The sequence below is a fragment of the Phyllostomus discolor genome, chromosome 5 (genome assembly GCF_004126475.2).
Source record: "Phyllostomus discolor isolate MPI-MPIP mPhyDis1 chromosome 5, mPhyDis1.pri.v3, whole genome shotgun sequence".
In the NCBI taxonomy this organism is placed as follows: Eukaryota; Metazoa; Chordata; class Mammalia; order Chiroptera; family Phyllostomidae; genus Phyllostomus; species Phyllostomus discolor.
The window spans coordinates 62,601,625-62,619,794 of record NC_040907.2 but is presented as its reverse complement, the minus strand read 5'-3'; the positions used below and the strand labels follow the sequence as shown (position 1 = coordinate 62,619,794).

The following is an 18,170-nucleotide window of genomic DNA, read 5'->3' as shown; positions in this document are numbered from 1 at the left end:
TTCACCAAAATTAGCATTCCTGTTTTAGGGAGGTCATCATTAAAAAATGAATAAGCAGCTCAAAGCCTAGATGAATATATTCACATTATATATATCTGAGAAAGGGCTAATATCTAGAATGTAAAAATCATTTTCACAACTCAAAAAGAAAATTAGATTCCAGATTTTGTTTTAAAAATTGGGCAACAGATTTGAACAGATATTTCATCAGAGGAGATACATAGATGGCCAATAGACAAAATAAAAAATGTGCAATACTATTAGGCCTCAAAGAAATGATAAGTAAACCTCCATGAAATATTGCTGTATAATCTGCTAAAATGGCCAAAACTAAAAATACTGAAAATGTCAGGTGTTGACAAGGGTGTAGAGCAACTGGAAGTTTCTTACTGGAATTTTATATTTCTGCTAGAAATATAAAGTTAAGTAACCACTTTCACATTCAGTTTGGCAATTTCTTACCAAAAAAATCTCAGCAATTCTACTCTTACATAATTTACTGTGTTATGAATTGCCTTGTACATGAGTGCTCATAGATTTATTTTCAATTAGAATGAAAAAAAAAAAGCTGTAAACAGTCCAAGTAAATGAAAAAACAATGTGCTGTATACCCATATAATGAAATTATGTTCAGCAATAAAAAAAAGACTATATGATGTATGTTACCCCAAGTACAGGAATGACTATAAAACCCATTATGGTGTTAAAGAAGTTGAGCAGTGTATGATTTTTTATATACAAAAAATTCTAGATCAGGCAAAATTAACCTATAGTGACAAAGCATGTAAGTAATGTGTGGACTTAGAACAGGGAGATTAAATGACAACAAAGGGTTACAAGGGAAGTTTTGGGGTGATGGTAATATTATACATCTTCATTGTAATTGTAATTACATTGGTGTAGTCAAAGTCCCAGTAAATTATATATATATTATACCCCCCAAAAGTGGATTAAAGAAGCATTTAACACTTAAACTCATACAAAAAAAATTCAGCTGTGATTTGGTCCTAGTCTTTTCTCTCTATAGGTCTTCATTTTTATTCATGTTAAAAGAAGAAGAGTTAAACTAGAAAAATTTTAAGACTCATTATGCTACCATTTCTAAGGAAAATCTTAAAAATTTCTCCCAGAGGAGAAAACTTGACACCAAAGACAGAAGATGGTCTTGGATCTAAGCAACCAGGATAAATATTGAAATTCTCACATATATTATTTGGCTGAGCAGGAATTAAACCTCTCATGGTTATATTTTCCCATCAACATAGTAAGGATGAAAAAAAATCAATCTGCTGTATAGACTGGTTGTGAAAACCCAAATGATTCAAAACTTTATGAATGTCTTGACCCAAACTAGAGGCTGTGTAGATGTAAATTCCCCTCACCTTTCACCAGAGAAAATTTTAAGATTCAAAACTAAAAATAAAGTGAAATAGAATTCTTCCAGATATCAAACATATATCGTTATCAAGTGAATCCTCCAGAGAGAACATTTGAGTTTCTATAAAAGATTCTGTCTTCTACTAACTGCCTTTGCAGATGCTCTGAGCACAGCACCTGTCATGCTGTTGAGGGTGAGAAGACAAGCATTAAGGAATGGCACAACAGTGGGAATAAGATAGGCCATCCTCAGGGAGCCTTCACTGTGCGCTGGTTTCTCATGCTGAATACCCTTAGACAGCTGAGCCACATGAATCTTTTCTTACTCTCTGACTCAACTGAAAGACTCCCAAGTGAGCTATAAATGTTATTTAGTGCACATTCTTGGGTATCTCAAATGTATAGTTGAATTTGGGGCAGTTCAGGAAATTTGCATTTTAAAATATACTACTTTGGTTTTGCTTTGGATATTTTTCTTCCTAAGTGGAAAAAAAATCCCCAGCTACTTTTGTTTATTGAAGCCCTGAAGCCACAGGTGGAATTATTTAGTGTGTTGAGCACCCTTTGTGGGAAGCAAAATGTCATATTTTCTTAAACAAACAATTATTTTCTTTATGGGGGCAAAGTCTTAACGTGTTACCAGGTCCCAAGGTGACAAAAAATTTAAATGAATCTACAATAACATACTAAGCTAGATCAGAAAAGTGTAGATATCCCTACGCTGAACCACCACCTACAGACATGGAACATTTCACAACCTATGTATCAACTAACCACTGCCAATGGGATAGTTTAAAGAACTCCTATAGGGCCAGTTTAATAGGGTAAATATGAGATAAGCTTTTATTAATGCTTCCCTTCATCACAAAAGCAATTTCCCACTGTCATTGGAGTTTTTTACAATAGCCCACGAGCAGCACGAGCCATTTTAGTTTACCTCTGACTGTGCACCAAGCAGAAAATAAAACAAATCAAGTAATTAAAATAGTAAAAAAAATGTACCATTTCTCGATTTTTAAAAACATTTATAAGAGCCCCCTTTTTTTCTGAAGAGGACAAAATGTAAAGAAGGAGCAGAGCAATGGTGTCTCCCTCTTCCGAAAACGAGCTGGGGCCTTTTGGATACTTCCTTTTCTAAGAACATTAAAGGGTCTACTGACGTGGCACGGAAAGAGCTGTTGCCTATTTTTATCTTTCCAACTCTACGTACTGTCTGTAGTTATAGTCCTGTGCTCCAGGGCTTTCAGAACCACAACATTCTTTGACTGATTAAAAAATTCATACTGGTTGACCATGCTGAGAAGTGACAATTATCCCCATTCAGGCAGAAGAGGGCTCTGGTAGAAATGGGGTTAATTTATTTCCCCTCTGAGGGGGTAGCTTCCACACCTGTCAACCATCAGGGTCAGGCTTGCCAGGAACCTAGGAGTGAATGGGCATGGGCACAGCTGTAGCAAATTAGTGTATCCTGAGGCGGTCCAGCATAAAAGATGCGAACCCTTGCCTATGTCTCTATGGGGTTTTGACTGATCCAAAAATGATATTGCTATGGGGAATCAAGAATGGCGGGTGCCTCAGACACTTCTACCACAGGTTTCCCTTAATAACATGTAATATGTAAAATTGTACATGTGCCATATGTGTGTATATGTATTTTTCATAAGCCCCTTTGGAATTATAGCAGAGCAGTGACATTTATTTATAATTTTTAAAACTACAATAAATTATTTGGAAATTATTATAATGATGAATATGGTATTTTAGTTACCTCTATCACCAGATACAGAAATCACATAATTATTGAGGAAACAATATTTAATGATTTCCATCAAAGCCCTTTCTCAAGAGTACATAGGATTCACAATGCAGTCATCATGTATGCAGACATGTTCAAAAAATAAATAAAAGGAATGATTTGGGAAAAAAGTACTTAGCTCAATTGTGACAATATCTTGATACCTGTAAATGCCAATTTTCTTGTTATTTAAACTCTAAATTCTGACTTGTGTTTGTTTTCCTATTTTTTTTAATGTGAAAAATATCCACAGAGTTATGTCATAATCAAGTCTCTTGTATTCTTGCAGGAGTATAAGATGTTCTAGGCCTTTGAGCCCTGCCCATTTTCAGCTTTGTGTGTAACATAAAAGGAGTGGAATTGTAGGAAGGGTAGAAAGGTTATACAGTGAGAAAGAAATAAAAGATGCAGGGAACATTGAGAGATGCTTAAATAGTACTTTACACTCCTGTCCTCATTCAATTTCTCTAGTGGAACGTGAGGCTGGTATTTCAAGCAATAATAAAATAAAAACATTGCAGAATGCTGTGCATTCTCTTTGCACCAAGCAGGAACTAAAGGAAAAGTGGGGGCAGAGCGATACGTCTTGGTGATTCCACAAAGCCAGCACATATTCTCTGTAGAGGGGCAAAAAAGCAAGTATGTCTAATCACTTGTGAAAGTTAGGCCCAGTGACTATAGTTTAATTACAGTCTACCACCAAATACTACATTAGTATATAAAAAGTGCTACCCTAAAGAATAAAATAAAAAGAGATTTTGGATGAGCAAAAGTACCAGAATCTTACAGGGTCATGATTTAATGTTTCACACCCTATAGACATCATTAATAGCAAAGACATAATGAAATCAGTTTTGAAAGAGATTGTCTCTTGGGGCTCTCTATTTAGATGTAAAGTTTTCTGAAAGGGAAGAGAGCAATTGATGAAATAAGCATCAGATTTAGCCCAGCACAGTCACTCAAAGCAGATAAAAAACCCCCAATCTGTTCAAACTGCTATTTGTAGATCTAGGGAACTTGCAGAGATCATTGATTTAGAGACTTCTCAATTAATCAAAATACCCCAAGCATCTGAAGAAAAGGGGTTGCTTTAATTACAGTCACTCTAATTGGACATCGTGGAACCTATTTCTTAAGGACCTGCAGAGTCTGCAGAGTCCTGCTGTGCACATCTCCTTCAGTTGTGGAGATGGCTAGCTGGGTCTTAGCTGACTCAGCAAGATCAAACTGACCTGCAGAATTGAAACTCCATGGACTCACTTTCTTCCCTTTCTACTTATTGTACACTGACCCATGATTACCCTTCAACTCTGCCCTCAACTTGTCTTGAAGGATGGAGAAAGCACGTAAGAAAAATGAGGTACCTTAATTCTCCACCAGGATAGCCAACACACGTCTTAGCACTCGCAGCCTGCAATGTTGTGTGATGTGTGCATTTTCAGTCACCTTTGGAGGTTTATCAGGGGAAAAACTTATTTCACAAGTGCTCGTGGGAAGGCAATGAGTTGAAAGGATTTTTTTTTTCATTATTACCAGTTGAGATCATTTACAGGGTGTCAAACTCATTTTCACCGGGGCCATCTCAGCCTCGAGGTTGCCTTCAAAGGGCCAAATGTAATTTTAGGACTGTATAAATGGAACTATTCCTTAACTAGGGACAAGAAGCTCCATACTGCCACCAGGTAGAAACAAGGTGCTGGGCTGGATAAAACAAGGTGGAGGGCTGGATTCAGCCCTCAGGTCTTGTGTTTGCCACTTGTGATATAAACCATTGGCCTAAGTAACTTCTACTTATATTATTTTTTCCCTTGAGAGCATTCTTCATTTCAGTGCTATGAAACTGTTTGAATAAAGGAAATAGATATCAAAATTGAAATTTTGATTTCCAAAATTATTTAATTCAATAAATTGTTTAAAGGTAAGAATTATCTATACTAAATTTATTTGGTTAATTTCTAATGGCCTTAAACCAATGGTAACCCAAGGGTAATTGTGATCATCTTTTGCAGAAAAAAAAAAAAGATGTAGATATATGTATCAACAATTTACTTACATAAGGATGATCATGCTATGACATAATAGAAGTATAAATGTGGTCACTGTCTTACTTGTAGTTGCCATAGGTGTGATAGTACTTCTAGTGTAGGGGTAAAGTCAGCAGTAATAAATCAGACTCTTGTTTCTCTGCTCAGTACTGGCATTAGTTAGAACTTTGGTTTTAAGTAAGAAAAATTAGGTATTGCTGCTACTGTAGGATCTGTGTTAAACTTGACATCTGCCAAATACATACATGGAAAAAAGTTAAACATTCTTCTTTATCAGCAACTCTTCACATTTTTCTCAAGCTTAGATTCTCTTCAATGGCAGTAGGAGGAGCTAAGATGAATGGGATTTTAAATATGTTATTGAAAGGTAACCTGTCTTTCATTTTAAAATTGTCCCTTTGGTGTTACCTCTGCCCTTTTGTCTTTCTCCTAGCCAAGGTGCCTGCTGGACATATCATGAGGCATCAGAAAATCTTACATGTGATTAGTGGCCTTCACTGGGAGGTCCCTTGCCCCACTGGGTTATTGTTCATCCTGCTGTCATCTGCTTTTGGTATCTGTGACTGATGAAAGTTACAATATGTTTTATTTTGTTTTCTCTGCACAGTCAGTGCCTGGATGTCCCTTTTGTTCCACAAACAGACTCTACTGCTATGATGTGGCCTCACCTCAGCCTTTCCCGACACCACTGCTTGGCTGAATCTCAAACATAAAATTCTTCTGACCCCAGCCACACCCCTTAATAACTGCTCTGTAATGAACCAGTGATTTCTCCGTTTTCCACTGGGGGCACATGATGACTTTAACGCATTTCCCTCATTAGGTGCAGAGGGTGAGGAAAGAAGAGTGAGAGTGGGGCTGGATGTAGTCTGTGGCTGTTTAGCTATCACAGCTCGGCTGTGTGTGTCCAGTGCTGCTGTGGGGTATTCAGCCAAGTGGACTACTGCTTAGATACAACAGGTGGTGGGTCCCAGTCTCTTTCTCTTCTATCACCTCTCCTCAGAGGCACCTCTCAGAGGCACATGTGTACCTCTGGGTTTCTTTGTCATTACCCCATCTGCACCTTGAGACTAATTCTAAAGTGAAGTGCATTGGAGTAGAAGAGGCATCTGATCTTTTATTCTTTCTCTTTCTCTCTCTCTTACCCTATCATTTTAAAGACTCAGATGTATTCTCTCTGTGATATCCCATGCTTGCTTGCTTTCCACCTATAACTCAGTAAAACTAAATTTTCAGGTTTACAAATTCAGTTTAAAACCCTGTGGAGGTTGGGTCAAAATTTACAGCACAGGATGCCTGTATCTGGGAGAGACATTCATTACTAGTATGTACTTAGATGTGAACAAAATTAAAAACACTGCAAATTTGCATTTATTATTTTTATATAATAAAATACATGATTTTAATTTATTTTCAGTTACAATCTAGAAATTATTAAACAAAGAAATGTAAAAAAATAAAGGATTTTTTTGTTTTTAAATAATGCAAACATGGATATTGCTAAAAAATACAATGACAACAAAAAAGTCTTTAATGTTAATTAACCAAATCTTCAATAGTTGGCTTTGCAAAACATTTGCAACATTCATCACAAACAATATTGCTGTGCTCAAGGCATAAATACTTTTTTTTAAAGCAACATTTGGTTTACTCTTTTTTTTTAGATTTTATTTATTTATTTTTAGAGAGGGAAGGGAGGGGGAGAGAGAGAGACAAAGAGAGAGAGAGAGAGAGAGAGAGAGAGAGAGAGAGAGAGAGGCATCAATGTGAGATTGCTGGAGGTCATGGCCTGCAACCCAGGCATGTACCCTGACTGGGAATCAAACCTGCGACACTTTGGTTCACAGCCCACGCTCAATCCACAGAGCTACGCCAGCCAGGGTGCATAAATACTTTTCACAACACTTGCAAAAATATTTTAATAAGTGACTCATTTTGGGTACATAGCACTAAACACATCTTTCCTTATAACCAAACTGATGGTTTAAATGCATGACGGTCTAAATGCTAAAGCTTAACATTAGTCACGTACAAGCACGCAGCTAGTCATGACCTTGAATCTAGGTACCTGATATATGTGACAATGTTTAACATGCAAGAAAAATTGGAATGTATAAATTCTTTTGTATTTTATTTAGACTAGATTGTAAAACTACTGTTTTATTGGTGCACCAAATAAATTTACCATATATTATTGATATCTTTGTTCCAGTATATATCAAAATTTACCCTGAATCACGGAAATGATTTGATTTAATGGATGGGAAGTCAAGGGGATTATAATTTAAAGGAAATAAAAAACAAATAATTTGATCTTTTAAAAACAATACATTCATTTTCTAGCTTACATATAATAGATAGTAAAATATAAGGATTCTGGCATATTTCACAAGGACAGGAGAAACTACATCTGAGCCAAGCACTGCCTGGCACCAGGACTCAACATGTTATGAGAAACTTATCTACATTTTCTATCTTACTCTCCATGTCTTTCTATGGCTTTTATCATTTTATGTCCTTTATCAGTTTGTATTTTATGGACCAGTTTTCTCTACATCCTACTCTACAAATTCAAAAGTATAGAGTCATGTTCAGCTCTGTAAGTTTTATGTTTCTTCTTCAAGAATCCAGATTTAACTGGGACTGGAGCACTATTGCTCTTTTTAAATTTACTGAACAGAAAACTTGAAGTGCCCTAGCTTGTATCCTGAGCCCAGTTTCATTTATTCTTTGGTGAAGGGAGCCAACTTTTATAGGATAAGCATGGATTCATTTTTCATATACATCAGGATTGGGAGTGAGACTTATTTTCCATTCATTTTTTCTTAAAGGAAAGAGTAGAAGGCAAAAATCTATAAATTTCCAACATAGTATTCCTCCTAGCATTTCCATTAACTTATAGTTTCTAGTTGCTTAAAAAATAAACATGGCACTTTCTTACAGAGTTCTTAAGTATACATGATGAAGTTTTTTTCTGCAAATTTGTCTTTTTAAACTCAAGGGTTTAAATTCTTTTATACTTACTTTTTTCCTGGAATTTCTCAAGATAATGTCTCAAGGACTATTCACAAATTATTTGATACAATAAAAAAACAAAGTCCTTTGGGATTATGAATTATTTTCCAGTTAAGTGTTACAGTTTTGAGGATTTATTTTTTATTTCTCTATGTTCTCCAGGACTTTCAAAATTTTCAAAATCAATCACCTATCTGGGATATTTTTTATTGGGCACAATATTTTAACTAATTAGTCTACCTTGCACCTGTCTGGTATTATCTCGAGATCTTATAGTTTAACCTATATCTTATTTACAATATTTATGATTAAAATATATATTAAACATTAACTTGTTGTATGATGAATAACAGTGGTTCCTAAAATCAAACCATCCTTGCATTCCAGTTACAAATGTTTATGGGTTATGCTTATTTTAAAAATACTGCTAGATTTTCCCTGACTGGTGTGGCTCAGTTGGTTGGGGGTCATCATGCAAAACAAAAAGTCACTGGTCTGATTCCCAATCATGGAATATGCCTGGGTTGCTAGTTTGGTCCCTGGTAATGAATGTGTGCAAGAGGCAACCAAATAGTGATTTTTCTCTCACACTGATGTTTCTTTCCTTCTCTTTTTCCCTCACTCCCACTCTCTGTAAAAATAAATAAATAAAATCTTAGAAATTGCCTGGCTTGTGTGGCTCAGTGGACTGAGTGCTGACCTGAGAACCAAAAGGTCACTGGTTTGGTTCCCAGTCAGGGCACATGCCTGGGTTACAGGCCAGGTCCCCAGTAGGGCCGTGTGGGAGGCAACCACACATAAATGTTTCTCCCCCACTTCCCCTCTCTAAATATAAATAAATAAAATCTTTTAAAAATCTTAAAAATAAAAATATCTTAGATTCTAATTCATAATTAGGATCTAATGATATTTTGGATTCTACATTAACATTCAACAATGAACTTAGGTTTTCTTTGTTATTAATGTTATTTACCTTTGACATACATTATTATTAATGTTCAGCTGATTTAATAAAAGATGTTGCAAATGTTGTATTCTTAGTTCTTTGCAAAAACTTAGACAGAATTTAAATAGAAAATAAATAGAATTAGCAAAACTAGTTAGTTGAAGTTTTGAAAGAATTTGAACTTAAATCCTTCTTTACCTTCATTTTGGAAGGTTTCTTTTTGTTCATTTCTCTGTTTCTTCTACAATAATTTTATTTTCTGTTTAGGTTTTAATATGTTCTTAATTTTTCAGCATCATATTTTTTCTGGAAAATTACATACTTCATTAGCCTGTCATATTTATGTAATTTAACAATTTTTCTCATTTAAAAATTCCTTCTATGTTTTTTACTTTTAAATTTGATAAAAGTGATAAAAATTAGAATAATGCTAGTTATTAATGAAAAGGAAAATATTGAAGATGTTATATGCAAATACAATTTAACAATTAATGAAAGCATAGTCTGTTACAGGATAAACAATTTGGTTTAATAAAATCATATGGACTTATTGTTAAAGTTTAGTTTTTATTTATTTACTAGTGAAATCTTAGACAATTTATTTAACTTATCTGAGACTAATCTTAAAAAAGTTGAGGAAAGAATTTCTGCCTTAAAATATTTTGTCAAAATCATTGAAATAATCTATGCAATTGACAAGTATAGTGATAACACAGAGTTAATGAAATAAATTTATTTTCATTCAAGACAGGTTTTACCACTAGATAGGGTTTATTTTGGAAATCTAAGGATGAATCAACATTCTGAGCTTAAATAAAACTAAATAAGGAAAATCAAGTGATTACCACAATGATTGATTATGTCATTACCAACAACACCTCATCCTAACAAAAAAGTAAATGCATAAATAATACAGGGAATAATATTAAATTTATCTTATATAATATGTCTCTAAAAGGTTAGTGATACAGAACTAAGTCACATATTTTTAAACTATTAAATAATAGATGAAATTTAATCACAGGTAATAGAATGTATTGTTAAATCAAATTATTTTATTGGATTATGATTAATTGAATATAAGAAAGTTTAATTGATTGATTATGTTCATTATTTTTTATCACTTCTTTTGCAATGATCATTCTGAGGTTTGATCCTGAGTTAAATCAGAACCTCAAGTTCTTAACTCCATGCAAAAACAACAAGCCCTGTATTTAACAATTTTTAACCCAACATAGGAGTGCATCAAAGGAAAGATTAAAAGCAGTAAAAGGAACTCATCAGATACAAACCCCGCCTGTTTACCAACAACATCACCTCTAGCACCACCAGTATTAGAGGCACTGCCTGCCCAGTGACAGCTGTTAACTTTAAGAAAGTTAAAAGACTTTTTCAAAACTGCCATTTCATAGAAGAGAAAAACAAAAGTCTGGGCAGAACCTAAAAATGAGTCTTGTTATTCAATTCTGTTGCTTCTCTCATGGCAGCACATATGACTGATAAAAAATAAGAAATCTAGATTTCCAATGCAAGCTTCAGTTTTTTAAAAAGACCCAACTTAACCAGGGTATGATAAAACACCACCCAGCTGAGGCAGTGCAGTTCTCTAAAGCAATAACAAGGTTGCAGTAGGACAGGGATAGACAGAGGCCAATAGCATTGCTTATAAAACAGGATTGTATTTCAGTACATCATATTTCACATTCTAGGAGTTTCATATTATATCCAACTACAAAGCTAATATCACAGAGGTGGGACTAACTGTTTTGTAAGTATTACCATTACACACACCTCTTATAAATTTCATACACATACATGTATGTACATACACACATGCTTGTATACTGTGGAAAAGGACAAAACCAGAGGTAACTGAAGGGCAGTTGTGACAGTCTAGGCTAAAGAACACAATAGAAAGTGGAGGGAGAGACATTGTGATTTCTTTGATAAGGTTTAAAAAAAAATCTATGCTATTGAGTACCTGGTGAATGACATGTACTCAAAACTGTATTTCAAATGAATTAAGTAATTTGGTGATTATTGTAAAACTTTAAATTCCAATAATTTTGTAATTGCTTTTTGTCTTCCAAACAATCGTAACATATTCTCATAATTTTAACTTGCTCTGCATCTTTCTTTGCTTATTTTTATTTGTTTCTGGTATTGTACTAGAAAGTTAAAAAAATTGGATCCAATATATTTAATAACTATATTTATTTAAAGTGTTTATTTATATAAAAAATTGGGTAGCAAAAATTTTCTGTAATAATAGATTTAAAAAAATATATCTTATTGATTATGCTATTACAGTTGTCTCATATTCCCCTTTTATTTCCCTTCACACTGCACACCCCTCTCATCTTCACTCCCCTCTCTCTAGTTCATGTCCAGCAGTTGTACGTGTAAGTTCTTTGGCTTCTCCATTTCCTATACTATTCTTAACCTCCCCGTCTATTTTCTACCTACTATTTATGCTACTTATTCCCTATACGTTTTCCCCCTTCCTCCCCCTTGCCTTCCCCTGATGATAACCCTCCATGTGATCTTCATTTTTGTGATTCTCTTCCTGTCCTAGTTGTTTGCTTAGTTTGTTTTTGGTTCGGTTGTTGATAGTTGTAAGTTTGTTGTCATTTCACTGTTCATATTTTTTATCTTCTTTTTCTTAAGTCCCTTAAACATTTTGTATAATAAGGGCTTGGTGATGATGAACTCCTTTAACTTGACCTTATCTGGGAAACACTTTATCTGCCCTTCCATTCTAAATGAAAGCTTTGCTGGATAAAGCAATCTTGGATGTAGGTCCTTGCCTTTCATGACTTGGAATACTTCTTTCCAGCCCCTTCTTGCCTGCAAGATTTCTTTTGAGGAATAAGCTGATAGTCTTATGGGAACTCCTTTGTAGGTAACTGTTTCCTTTTCTTTTGCCACTTTAAAGATTCTCTCCTTATTTTTAATCTTGGATAATGTAAGTATGATTTATCTTGGTGTGTACTGCCTTGGGTTCAACTTCTTTGGGACTCTCTGAGCTTCCTGGACTTCCTGGAAGTCTATTTCCTTTGCCAGAATGGGGAAGTTTTCTTTAACTATTTTTTCAAATAAGTTTTCAATTTCTTGCTGTTCCTCTTCTTCTTCAGCATCCCTGGATTCAGATATTGGAACATTTAAAGTGGCTCTGGAGGTTCCTAGGCCTCTCCTCATTTTTTGGAATTCTCGTTTCTTCATTCTTTTCTGATTGGATGTTTCTTTCTTCCTTCTGGTCCAAACCTTTGATCTGAGTCCTGGTTTCCTTCCCATCGCTGTTGGTTCCCTGTGCATTTTCCTTTATTTCATTTTTCATAACCTTCAGTTTTTCCTCTATTTTGTGACCATACTCAACCAATTCTGTGATCATCCTGATTACCAGTGTTTTGAACTGTGCATCTGATAAGTTGGCTATCTGATCATCACTTAGTTATATTTTTTTCTGGAGCATTGATCTGTTCTTTCATTTGGGCCTCTTTTTTTAATCTCATGGCTATGTAGTAAGGGACAGAGCCTTAGATGTTCACCAGGATGGGGCAACCCACATTCTACATTGCTGCATTATGGTGCTATATCTACTGTGTTAGATGTCGAATGCAACAATGCACAAATCAGCATCCTCCTGGAGCTTAGAGTACAATAAGATGCACTTTAAACAAATCAATACATGCGTGTGTGTATCCCTACATGAATGTATTTATACTTGTATACTTTATTACTGATCTGGTCATTTCCCTTCCTTTCAGCATAAAACTCACCATGCTTATTGTGCTATACAGAACACTTCATGGTATAGCCTCAGTCCAAGACCCTAGCCAGGTATGTGGTGCATCATCAAGAGCTGTGTGCTCTGGAATCACCCTGTTTGGGTTTGAATCTTGATTCTACCTCTAACATATTGTGAAAACCTGAACAAATTACCTATCCATTCTCTGCCTTTGTTTCCTCTTGTACATAATGGGAATAGCTCTTAACCTATGTTATAGGTTGTTGAAAAGGAAGTAAGACAAGTTATGAAAGGTGCAGAGAAAAGTGCTTGGTGCATAGTGAGCACTCAATAAATTTGGCTATGATTACCCATTTAATTTGGGGTCTTTCCCATTCATATCCCTCACCCCAAGTTTGCTTCTGCAATACTGAGTAAACCCAGTGTATGAATCTGATGGTTCTTTCCTTGCAATGCTCTCTTTGACACCTCTATTGTTGTCCTGTTGTGGCTTGGCTATGTCCTACTCTGACTTTATGTCCCTCTCAAGAATTTTAAAGGACCTGAAGTTCTACTTTGTTTTTAAGTTAGCCTGCCACAGTTTCATGAAAGCTAATCAAAGCCATGATATTCCTGGGCGAGGGACAAAGACCTTTATTATTCACGGTAATAGCAGTAGCAGAGTTTCTGTATTTGCTCTGGTTCTCTGAGCCCAACTCCCACAAGGTGAGGTGAAGAAGGACAAACTTACACATGCATGGAGTGACCTTACAGGAGAGCAACCCTGAGCTTGGAGAAGCTAACTTTTATAATTGTCAGTAAGCACATCTGCTTTTTGCTGCCAAGGCGGACACTATATATTCCAGGGTTCTAAGCAAATCTACCCTTTGCTCTAGATTGAAACATTTTATCTTCCAAGGCTATTCACTGTGTAAACATTGGTGAAAAGGCAGTTTAGGACAAAGGCAGTCAGTGTTTCTGTTAGCAAGAGGTTTAAAAAGAAGAGTGCCATGAGACAATGGTTTCCTAATAGTTTCAACTAGAATTCTTCCATTCTGTTCTTCAAGGCAGGGTTATTGACCCATCTAGACTAAAAAAGTTCCTTGAAGACAGATTCTCTTTATTTTTCACCACTCCTTTCAATGCCTAGCATTGTTTCTTTCACACAGTAGGCACAGCTTTTAAATCAATTAGAGAGCCTAGTGTAAGTGACGTTATTTTTATTCCTACCATTACTATTGTAACTAGTTTGAGAATAAAATATAAAAATACATCTCAATCACATGAGCACCAACATAAATACTTCAGCATTATATATACTTCATGCAAATTGTGCACAAAGTATATATAGAAGTCTATAGAATAAGCTTAGTGAAATAAAGATTTTGCTATATAAAACTACATGCATAAAGATGGGAGCAGCACAGACCAAATTGCAATGAAAAAGCACAGATTTGTTTGCATCTTTGCAACTTAATAAAGTCTTCATAACTTTTTATGCATTTATTTAACAATGATTTACTGATGTTCTAATAGGTGCCAGGCCCTTTTTCAACAGTGATTGTTCTCTATTAAAGAACCCCATTATTGACAGTGTCTCCTTAGATCAAACCTGTAACTGATACAATAAAAGCAATTGTTATTTCTCCCCTTTATTTTTATTGTTCATGCTGATACAGAGGTCCCCATCCCCCCGTTTCCTGCCTCCCATTCCCCACACCCCTTCTCTATGGCTGTGGCTGTACCGTTCTGTGTTTATGAGCTATGCATGTATGTTTTTTGGTTAATCTCATCCAATTATCCCTCCTTTCTCCCCTCTGATAGATTGCTTTTTCTAAGCTCAGTGACCATATAGAAAAAAATGTGTCTTCATAATAACATATTTTTATATAATGTATATATTATATATTATAGGCTATAAACTATAATATATATATATAAACAGTATGCTAATCATTTAATAAAATATCATTTTACTCTAGTAAAAAAGGAAAAATTTACAATATAAAGTTCTGTATTTGTTCTCAAAGCTAACCAAAGCAGATAGTTAGAAAACTCAAAAATGGTATACATTTGAATTATTTAAATAAAGGCCATAGCTATACATATCACTTCCCCCCACTGGGAATACAGCCTCCTACAAACATGTGACTAATTATTTTGCACCACACAACTAAGTGATAACGTTCAGTATTGGTGTGTAATAAATACCCAGACACCGGGACAAGACAGTCTCATTATCATTCCCAATAAAATAGCCCTTCAGTACTCTGCAAGACTGCGATTGCTGTCAAGGATTGTTGGGTGGTGTTTACAAATAGTTAACCAGCCTTCCTCACAGCTGTTCAAAATTGAAGGCTCATGAACACTTATACAAGCAGAGTAAAATCTCGTAAGCACAGATGAGCAGGAAGAGCGGTGGTACACCGAATGCATAACAAATAAGAATTTTAATTTATCTCATCATGAAAACAATATGAGATGAAGGAAGAGAGGACAGAGGCCCTGGATGCCCAGAATTAGGGATTTAACTCAGCTCAACAGTGCCTGTCAGCCTTAATGAAGATTGTTTATAAACACAAATTTGGCATATTTTCGAGACAAATGTAAGAATCAACTACTCAAGTTCTATTCCAGTTTTATGACACACGTTCAGGAATAATTTTAATTTAATCATTGCTTTGACAATGGGACATCTAGGCCATTAGGAATATATATATGTATATGTTTATATGTGTATGTATAGACACACACACAATTAAAGTTTCTCTGGAATATCTTTCATGCCATGTTTCAGATGTTTAATACTCTCCTAAGATTTTGTTACTCAATTTTTATTTGCATGTGAAATATACAGACCAAAATCCTTAGGTTACAGTAAATTTCCCTTTAATCTATTATAAAAAGAACCAACTGGTGAAATCCTAATCATTATTTTGTTACTTTAGAATTAGATTACCCCCTCAACCTCCTCACTTTAGAGGAAGCTGAAACAGAGGAGTTAAAAGTCTTACCCAAACACCTGAACACGCTGAGTGGCAGCTCAGGTCTCTTGCACCTTAGACCCGAGTTGTATCTGTCATTCACCATTTCTTCCGAGTGAAGTCTTCCTGTAGGTAAGAATCTATAGTGCATGGCTCTAGGAAACAGAAAATATCAATGGACATGGCATAAACTCACCCAGCATGGATATGCCATTCCTGAAAAGCAATGGATCTTGATATTTCAGAATACTAGAATTTCATCTTGATCTTTGTTTCATCTTGATCTATGACATGTGATTTAGAATTTAGTTTAATCTCTTCCTGATAAGTAAATTTAGATTAGCTTAAAAATTCAAAACATTTTTCATCTATTTTCATTACATTTTTATCTATTTTCTTGTTTTAGTGTGCATTATTTAATGACTTACCATATAGTGATATAAAAATCATACTTTGGGGGTTTTAAGTAAGCATATTTTTATTCCAATATTAGTGTTATTCTGAAGGATTTTTTTTCTCAGTTACTGTATTTATTTCCCTAATTCCACTGATGGTACATAAGAGTTAAAATAATATATTTATGAGTGCCCCCGGTGGTCCTGGGATCTGTCTCTTGCTTCAACAGGGTTTGGACGGAACAGCCCGAGGGACGCCCCTCCTTTCCAACTCCCTTCCACCTTCTTTTTTAGTCACCATCTTCGAAACCACCTCAGCTTTCCTCAGCCTCCAAGACCAGCTGGCACTGTTTTTTCGACCTTAATTCTTCACTGCTGAGCAACCATGAGCTCCCAAATTCGCCAGAATTATTCTATCAATGTGGAGGCGGCGGTCAACCACCTGGCCAACCTGCATCTGCGGGCCTCCTACACCTACCTCTCTCTGGGCTTCTATTTAGGCTGGACGATGTGGCTCTGCAGGGTGTGGGCCACTTCTTCCAAGAGTTGGCGGAGGAGAAGTGTGAGGGCTCTGAGGGTCTCTTAAAGCTGCAAAAAAGCATGGTTGCTGCATTCTTCTCCAGGATGTGGCGAAGCCTTCCCAAGATGAGTGGGGTAAAACTCAGGATGCCATGGAAGCAACCTTGGACTTGGAGAAGACCCTGAACTAGGCTCTTCTGGATCTGCATGCCCTGGCCTTTACCCTCACAGACCCTCATCTCTGTGACTTCCTGGAGAACCATTTTCTGGACGAGGAGGTGAAGCTCCTGAAGAAAATGGGCGACCACCTGACTAATATCTGCAGACTGGGCAGCCCCCAGGCTGGGATGGGAGAGTACTTCTTCGATAGGCTCACCCTCAAGCACAACTAGGAAAACTTTGGAGCCCAGAGGCTTTCGAGGGGCCCGTCTGCATTTCCCTGGTGTCTGGCTTTTGCCTGAGCCTGATAACCCTGAAACCCCACCCTGGAACCCTCTCCCATGCATTGGACCAAGTGGAAACAATAAAGCTTTTTGCAGAAAAAAAAAATAATGTTTTTATAATTAATTTTATTTAATTTTCTTTACCCAGAAAAAATTCAGCAAACCTCTCTCTTACCTAAATAAGCATGTAAGGTACAACAGTATTACTATTTTGTATTCTTTTTACAGTATATACTGATTGCAAAGTTAACTCTAATCTCTTCCAGACACTGAGCTCATACAGTACCATCCATCTGTGCCCCTCTGTAATAGCCTACATATCACCACTATTTTAATACCCTAAGAGTTTGACTTCATAAAGACCCTACTTGCCTTCACACTTCCTGAAGAACAAAGTCTACATTCATAAGGAATCTTTTAAGAGTTTTCATGCTTTCACCTTGCATATTATAGTTCTTTCTGTTCTTTAGCATAAATATTTCTGGTCCATACAGGCAAGATGCTTCACTAACTCCTAATAGTCAGATAATTCACTTGTTCAACAATTTTTGTTGAACAATAGATTGTTCAACAATCTATTAAAACAACATAGTTATGTATAACAACTATAGTAACAACTAAATTATGTAAATTAACTTAGTAATCAAACAGATATGAAAATATTATTTATTAACACAGTATAATATTAAGTACAGTATTTACTTTATACAAGTTATTTAATAAACATTGTGAGAGAGGTGTAAATATGATATAATCACTGCCTGAAATAAATTTACTATTCAGTGAAGACATTAACCACATTAGAACCATAAATATACATAATAAAATGTAGTTTAATTAGTACCTCAGTTTTACTGTGTGATTAATTGTCTAATTGTATAATTTTTCCCCTCTACCCTTTACTTCCTAACTTGGCTATAGAAT

The 18,170-nt window shown here is 35.5% G+C and overlaps 1 pseudogene; it reads left to right on the top strand.

The window, feature by feature from the left end:
- The first annotated feature begins 16,475 nt into the window (after positions 1-16,475).
- LOC114497572 lies at positions 16,476-17,342 on the top strand (annotated as a pseudogene).
- The last annotated feature ends 828 nt before the right edge of the window (positions 17,343-18,170 follow it).